The following is a 7,676-nucleotide window of genomic DNA, read 5'->3' on the forward strand; positions in this document are numbered from 1 at the left end:
GACCCTCTCCATGCTCGGGGTGACACCGGCGGCGCTGCGCAGGGCGCCCGCAAAGTTACTCGGGCCACCTTTGCCGGGTGCGGGTGGCCGGGCCGAGCACCCCAGCCTCCCAAGCTGCCGAGCGCGTACCGGCCGGGAGGGCGCTCGGCTAGGGCGCGGGGCGCGGGGCGCGAGACTCGGGCTGGGGCCGCGAGGTCAGCGAAACTTTTCGCCTGCTCGCCGGGCGCTGCTGGCTGCTGGCGGAGTGGCCGGTGGAGAAGCGGGCCAGTGGGGTGCGAGTGGCAATGCCCGTGGTAACAATAGCAGCTGCTGGCGGCGGGGAGCCTACTGTGCGCCCCTGAAGCCTCTGTGGGCACTTGGCGGGATGCGGGAAATGCTGGTCTAGTGACCACTTCTGCTAGGCATTGCTGGAAACTTCATCCCTTTCCGTCCACCCACCCACCCATCCATCCATCCATCCATCCATCCGCCCATCTACCCACTCACTCATTCACTCAACACATCTTTACTGCTGTCTGCTGTGTCCCCAGCTGGGGATTCAGTGACTAACCAGACAAGTCCCAGGCCTCAAAGGCAGTATTTCACGGGCTGCCCGTGCTAAGGAGCGGCTCTGTCTCTTGTGTATTTATTCGGGGACTTTATAGGAGGCAGATTCATGCACAGTGAATTCTCCCTGGGCCTGGGTAGGGACGGAGGGGACACTGCTGTGCCCAAGGGGCAGCTAGCCTTGGAGTTCAGAACCCACCCTCTGGGTGCAGGCTGGGTGGCCCAGTGGGGTGAGGAGCGCCCGTCCCCCCACCTTGTCCAGCTGACCTTTCCGGTGCCTCTTTCCTGGAGCTGGGCTGGCGCCTCTCCCAGCACCCCCAGCACCCGTCTGAGAGCTTGGCTGCCTCCGCCTCCCTATTCCCAGTGAATGGCTGGAGGAGGGTTTGCTAAGTGGAAAACAATCACGAAATTAAACCAGGGGAACAAAAGTGAATGCCTGAGCTGGCTGGACAGCAGTTGAATGGTGCTGGGACTTGTTAGCCGGGGTCTGCCGCAGTGTGTGTGTGCCCGTGGGGGTCGGCCGGACACTAAGGCCATCAACACCTGACTGGCCTTGGCTGAAGGGAAAGGAAATGCAACCAACTTGCTGAGTGACCTCTCACACGGCTACTTCCAAAGAGAACACTGGCTGAGCGCTCCGTCCCAGCTGGAGGCCGGGCCTTGGTCGACAGGAGGCCATTCGGGGAGGGGGCCTGGGGGCTCGGCTGGGCTGAGGCAGGGGAGAACACGCCAGAGCTTTGGAGCTGTGGAGCTGGGGATCAGTGTGGAGCAAGACGCAGTCTACAGGGGACGCCTGGGTGGGAGCCATGCATAACAAACCGCTTCCCGACGCCCAGCTCCCGGCAAATTGGCTTTCCGAGTGGCAGCCCCTCAACACTTGTAAAATCTTTTTTCTCGAGATGGATTTCGGTGAAATGGTTAGAGCTCTTCCAGTGCTCGCTCGGTGGAGGTGCGTTAATTGGCTGATGGCTACTCAGAAGGCGGCGAGCCAGAAGGCACCCAGGCTTCATGGAGGGTTCCACAGTGGTGCGGCGTGGGGCTGCCTCTGTTTCCTCCACCGGCCCAGGAATTTCAGAAGGCCTGGATGGAATCAGACCCCTGTAATGCTGCTACGTCACCTGCGTGGGGGATGAGGTACTTGGGATATCACCCCCGTGTGCTGCTCTTAGGACCTCTCACCTGCTGTGGCTGATGCCCAATGGATTGTGTTTATGGACAATAAAACAGGTCTAGGTTTAGGTGAAAGATGGGGATTTGGGGGTGTTTCTCCTAGTGCCCAAAGTACATGAGAAACACATGGACGGAAGTGACTAAGGCTGTTTAGTTTCCCTTGAACTTGCTGCCTGCCCTGCCAGGCTAGGGGTGGTGGTGGTGGTCCCTCATGTGCCCCCCCCCCCATAAGAACCATCTCTTTATCCATTGGAGGAAGTGTGGTTGCTGGATTTCATGGAAGGGGAGCCTTCATGGAGAAAAATCAGCATTTTGGATACAAGTTCTGGACTTGGAAAAGAAAAAGAAAATCCAGCCTAAAGCGCAGTCATCTTTTAATTTATCAGAGTGCCCCGGCTTTTCCGATCCTAGCCCTGTGACTGAGCGTGAGTTGGGAGGCAGAGGAAATTAATCGGCCAGGCAAAGACTTTTAACAAGTAAATATTATGCTCAGAAAGAAATGCAATTAATGGAGGTTAGTTAATGCCTTTCAAGTCGCTGGAGCTGTAGTTAAGGGTGGAATTTCGGCCTTATCCCTGGATTGTCTGTCAAAATCTTTAAAGTGACAATGTGACATGTCTCAACCACCACCCCTCTCTTGCCAGGAACAAAAAAAGGGTCTTTGCAGGCACCCCCCCTTTTCCATTCATCTGCTCCTGAGATCTTTCCATGTGACGGGGGTACCTTTGTCTGCCTGCATCTCTGAAGTGGAGCACCTGGGGGACGGGGCTCCCCAGCTGCTGCCAGCCAGGAGTGGGTTCCCAGTTATGCCGTGTACCCACAGATCAAAGGTGCTGGCCCCTCAGATGAGACGCTGGCCTGCTGGTGGGGTCTCCCTTCTGCTCCTCACCCTCTAAGGGCAGATGCATCTTTGGCCAACCCTGTAGCTGTGGTTCCTGTGTGTGACCGTGCCACCCCCTGTCACTGCCGGCCAGCCTCCTCTCCAGACTGCGACTAGAATTGTTTGCGTCTGAAGAGGTGAGTAAAGTGTAAAAAAAAAAAAAAAAAAAAAAAACTAGGGAAAAGGTGAAAAAATTAAGAAGCCCCTCCCTGGGGGAGATATCAGATGAAAGGGTTTCCCCAGTTAATTCGCTGTGGCTCCCCCACGACCTGACCAGTCTGCAGCCAACGCAAATATTTTACTTTCTTTTGACATTTCCCCCAGTAATGAGACAAGATTTAGCTATGCTCTAATTCCACTTAAAATACCTGTGGCCGATGTGGCAGCCCAGTCTCCTAAAACAATCTGAACACATGGAGATTGTGTGTATTAATTTTGAGCCCAGCGCGGCTCGCCATGTCCCCGGGTCTTTCTGTGCCTCTCTGTGAATTGCTCTTTGGAGGGCTTTCTTGGATATGAGCTTGGGCAGCTTGATGTCAGAACCCCATCGTTTCTTACGAACAGAAGCGGCTGCAGTTTAAAAAAATAAAAATAAAAATTCTCCCCTCTAGTGGATTGCGAACCTCATTGGGTTCGGAGCCAGGCGTGAGGAAGTTCCCCCTCCCGGCACCTGCGTCTACACCTGAAAGTTTATTTCTGCACTGTAACTTGTCTGTGGTGCACATGGAAACTCGGTCGGCCTTGCCCGTGCTAATTTCAGCACTTTCGGGAGAAAATGATGCCTGCTTTCGGTCCCCCACAGTCGTCGGTTCCATTTCATTCTTTCGAATTTTCCACACAGCACTGCAGCCTGCCAGGCTACAGCATACATCGCTCGGGCGATGTATCTACTTGAGAAATGTGAGCCCTTCCCCGCACCCTACCCCACCCCCAGCGCAGCCCTTCCTGGCGTCTTGAGTGCGTGGAAAAGGCGGATGCTCCCCCGGTCCCCTGAATGCGTGGACAGTGAGGGTGGGGACCGGAGGAAGGAGTTTTGCTTTTGTAAGTTTGTCATGCAGGCATATTAGTTAATTAACCATACTTCGGAGGCTTAATCTTTAATTGCAAATTCCCTATGACCACACACACACACACACACACACACACACACACACACACACGCACAAAAATACACTTGAGCTGATCATAAATGTGGCCAAAGCCCAAAGGCAGAGCAAAGGGTAGAGTTACCCTGGTGCTGAGCTGACTGTGCTCCCGTGGCATCTGTTTCATAGATTTCCACGGGGGCTGGAAGTCCATGTTGACTTTCTTTGCAAACTGAATTTGCATGCTGAGCCCCTGAGACGGGCTTGCCGCTCCTCGTCCCCGGCCAGGTCCGTCCCCAGCGCCGTGGCTGCTGAGGGCCGGCCTTCGGGTGAGCGGGGAGGGGATGCAGATTGCTGACTCGTACACACTGGCCTCTCACTTCCTTTCGAGTGGGGCAAGTCTGTGTGTGTGGCTGCGCCGGATCCGAGCTGCTTGCCCTTCTAACTTGGCAAGATGCACGCGTCTCCACCGGCTTTATTTTGAAAACTAGGACATAGCACTTTGCAGAGGAAAATCAGTCCTCTCACTATTATTTATGTGATTGCTGGTCTGTTAAATGGATATAGAAAACACCAAGAATTATTATAATGCATGGAGCGGAGCAGGGGTTCGCACGCACATTTCTCTGCCTGAGCTTGTGGGCTTCTCTGCGCCTCCGGCCGCCGTCTCTGCAGTGGAAAGAGAACATATTCAGAATCTGAAGACGAGCCCAGTGCGCCGACTGCATTCGTGTCTAAAATTAAGGGAATAAGTGAGCAGCTATTTGTGGCAGACAGGACATGATCCAGTAAGTAGCACTCTTCATCATTCTGAAATAAAAGTACCTGTAATTGGAAAATGAAGCTACGGCAACTGTGTGTGTGGAGGGGTTTTGAGGAATTAGAATGTGTAATTTAAAATCATGTAGTCATAATTCAAAATGGGTCCGGCTAAAAGGTTTTTAAGTGGTAAATGCTTTAAAGTCACTTGCAGTTGATCCTTTCTCAAGGAATATGGGCTAATTTTCACTATATTTGTGGAATCCTTCAGCTACTTAGCTCATCAGCTCATTCAATGGAGCCACTAATTCCAGCTGCCGGCCAAAATTTGCTCTCTTGTGGAAGCCCCAGCGGCTTAAGAGGGAGGTCAGATGCAAGACTCCATCCGTGTGGGACATTTGGGGACTGGGCTGGATATTATTTTCTCCTTGGAGCTGATGGTCCTTTTCCTTTCCTTTGGGTTCTTCTGTTTATTTTACTGGAAATTTTTTTTTTTTTTTTTACCCTTTGTAGCATTTTCAGCTATCAGCTCATCAGCTGCATAATTTTTGGCACAGGCAAAACAAGCAAAGAAAACATAATTTAAAAGTGATTTTTGAGCTTGTCTGGGGAATAAGGCTCATAAAGGAACTGTTCTCCAAGCCCCTACCCCTTGGTGTTTTTCTGTCGTAATCTCCCGCATTTTCCCAGGGCAGGTGAGGGGGCGGTGTATGTGGGGGTCGTCCTGGCCTTTCTGTGACTTTTTGCCACACCGCAGCATCTCTCCCTCTGTAAGCAGTGGCTTCCTGCGTGGCTTCCTGGCTCGGCTTTGCTCTGAGCCCTAGGCCTGAAGATAACCAGGTGTGCACTGGGCCGGCCCTGCCGGCAGTTACGGCTGCAGAGAGGAGGCAGAGTGGAGATGGGGCTGGCACCCTGGCGACAGCTTCCCAAGTGTTGGGCTCTTGCAGAGCTGCAGCTGGGAAGGCCCCGGCGATCTCCTGTGTTTAATCAGACAGCTGTCCCCGTGCGGTCACTGATTGCCACACAAGCTCTGGACTGGGACGGCATACTGTCCTCGCCTCCCAGTTATGGCTAAAGACGTTTCCGCTCGTGGAGGAGAAACACTGATGGCTTGTGGGGGTGATGACTGTCAGCGCCTCGCTTTGGCTGTGGTCAGAGTGACCGAACCACAGCACTTCTGAGAGCCTGAGCGGATGTGATAACCACGGCACCGGGTCCCCTCACGGGGACTCCAGGAGGGCTGCTGATCCCTCCCACGGCCAGTTTCACGTCTGGGTCACATGGCCCAGAGGAGGCACGTTGGGCGGTCAGTGGCCAACCGGTGCCCTGCAGTCCCTAGAAAGCTGGGTGTGCTCAGCCACAGTACCCTGGCAAGCAAGACCACCACGACTGACCCAGCATGAGATGGGGGAGAGGGACCTGGGGCCCCCGGGGCTGGAGGCAGGGCGGGGGCTCGAGTAACACTGGAAAACCTCCGCTCAAGCCTCGGAAAAGCAGGCAGAGCTTCTGGGTTCCACAGAACCTTCAGCCTCAGTGGAAGAGACATTTAACGAGCACCCACTGTGTGCGTGGCCCTCGTCTGGGTGCTTCTGCACCTCCTGCCTCCCCTAATCCCACGTCTGCAGGAGGCAGGTCTAAATCTGGGCTGTCGGAATCCAGGGCCTGTGTGGTTTCATTCAATTTTTTACTCATTCATTCCATTCCACCCCACTTCATTCATTCATTCACTCACTCACTCACTCATTCATTCATCATTTTGATCTTTGGCTTCCCGCTCAGCTCAGCCCCGGACACCCACCTGTACTGTGAGCGTGGTAAGGGAGCCCTTTGCATGTGGGCGAAGGTGCCTCACCCAGCAGGGGAGGCTGGGGATGGTGTTGACAAGCTGTCTTGGGTCCAAAGAGGTGTGAGCCAGGAAAAGGGCACAATCACGGGGCGGGGGTGCTGCGAGGGGCCCTCCAGGCCAGGGGCTCAGCCCTCGCAGGGTTCCCGTGAGGGTTTCTGGGCCGGGAGTGAGGGTGTCCTGAGGGGGTCGGTGTCCAGCAGGCACCAGTGGGCGCGGTGGACTTAGGATGCTTCTCCTGGGGTTGGTGTGGTACAGCCGTGGAGACAGAACCGAAGCCAGCCGCTTCAGAGAAGGAGGGTGGGGCCTGGAGTTGGACCTCTTTCCTAGACATCTGCACTGCATATAGTCGGTGCCTAATGGCTGCATGCTTGTCTCTGTCTTGGGTACACTCAGGTGCCCTTTTGAGTGCCCAGGCCTTAGTGGACTCCTGGCATCTAAGGACCAACCAGAAGATGCCTTGGAGAGGAAAGCAGAGACCATTGGGATGAAGGGTAAGATGCTGGGTGTGGTAGTGCAGGCCTGTAATTCCAGCAGTTTGGGAAGCTGAAGCAGGAGGATCACAAGTTTGAGCCCCGTCTGAGCAAATTAAAGACCTGTGAGACCTTGTCTCAAAAATAAGAAAAGGGCTGGGGCTGTAACTCAATGTAAAAGTCCTGGGTTCAAATCCCGGCACTGAAAGAGAGCGTGGCAAGGGGTAGGGAGAGACAGACTCTGGAAAACCAAACGCCACAAAGCAATCAGGTGTTCAATTCCTGCTGGGCTGGGGGGGCGCCTGGAGCAGACTCACTCTGTCCCTGTTAGCCCAGGAAGAGACACAGAAGCGAAGAGCACTTAAGTGACCTCCCAGAAGCTCAGCACAGCGGCCCTGAGAGTGAATTTGAACCCCGTCTCCTGGGACATCAAAGTCAAGCTCTCTCCTGTTGAGGAAGCATGAGGGCAGACCATAACAGCAGAGCAACGAAGGCAAGGCGAGGCTGTTATTGCTATGGTGCCCCTGGGCCTTTGCACCTGCCATTCCTCTGCCTTGGTCCTCTGTCCCTGGCCTGCTCCTCTCATCCTTCCCATATGCAGGGTGGTGCCTGTGCAGCTGGGCCTTTCTAATCCTGCAGTTTTGAGCAGTTCCATTACTCCTCACCCCACCACCCTGCTCTGACTTCCTGCAGGTGCCTGTCACTACCTGAGCACTCTCTTCCTGTCCCCTGGGGTTTATCCTCCTCCTCCTGTTCCCAAGGGACCACTGTGCTCTGCCACCCTTTCTGGCAAGGAGCGTAGCACCCGTGTGTGGCTTCTGGAGAGTCCTTCCCTCCCTCCTTCCTTCTGTCCCTCCTTCCTTCCTCCTGTCCCTCCCTCCTTCCTTCCCTCCTTCCTTCCTTCCTTCCTCCCTCCCTCC

The 7,676-nt window shown here is 54.7% G+C and overlaps 1 protein-coding gene across 3 annotated transcripts in view; it reads left to right on the top strand.

Moving 5' to 3' along the window:
* Mpped1 (metallophosphoesterase domain containing 1) overlaps positions 1-7,676 on the top strand; it is a 72,333-nt gene that overhangs the window by 1,009 nt on the left and 63,648 nt on the right. The window contains exon 1 of one of the 3 annotated variants that reach the window (XM_005379442.2): positions 926-2,733. The exons of 1 other annotated variant lie outside the window; for it this stretch is intronic. The gene's annotated coding sequence lies outside the window, so the exon portion shown is untranslated. Of the gene's footprint in view, positions 1-925; positions 2,734-3,679; positions 4,470-7,676 lie in introns of those variants that run through there. One more of the 3 variants, XM_005379440.2, reaches the window with a different exon arrangement.

Source organism: Chinchilla lanigera, unplaced genomic scaffold (genome assembly GCF_000276665.1).
Source record: "Chinchilla lanigera isolate Chin_1 unplaced genomic scaffold, ChiLan1.0 scaffold00012, whole genome shotgun sequence".
Classification (NCBI taxonomy): Eukaryota; Metazoa; Chordata; class Mammalia; order Rodentia; family Chinchillidae; genus Chinchilla; species Chinchilla lanigera.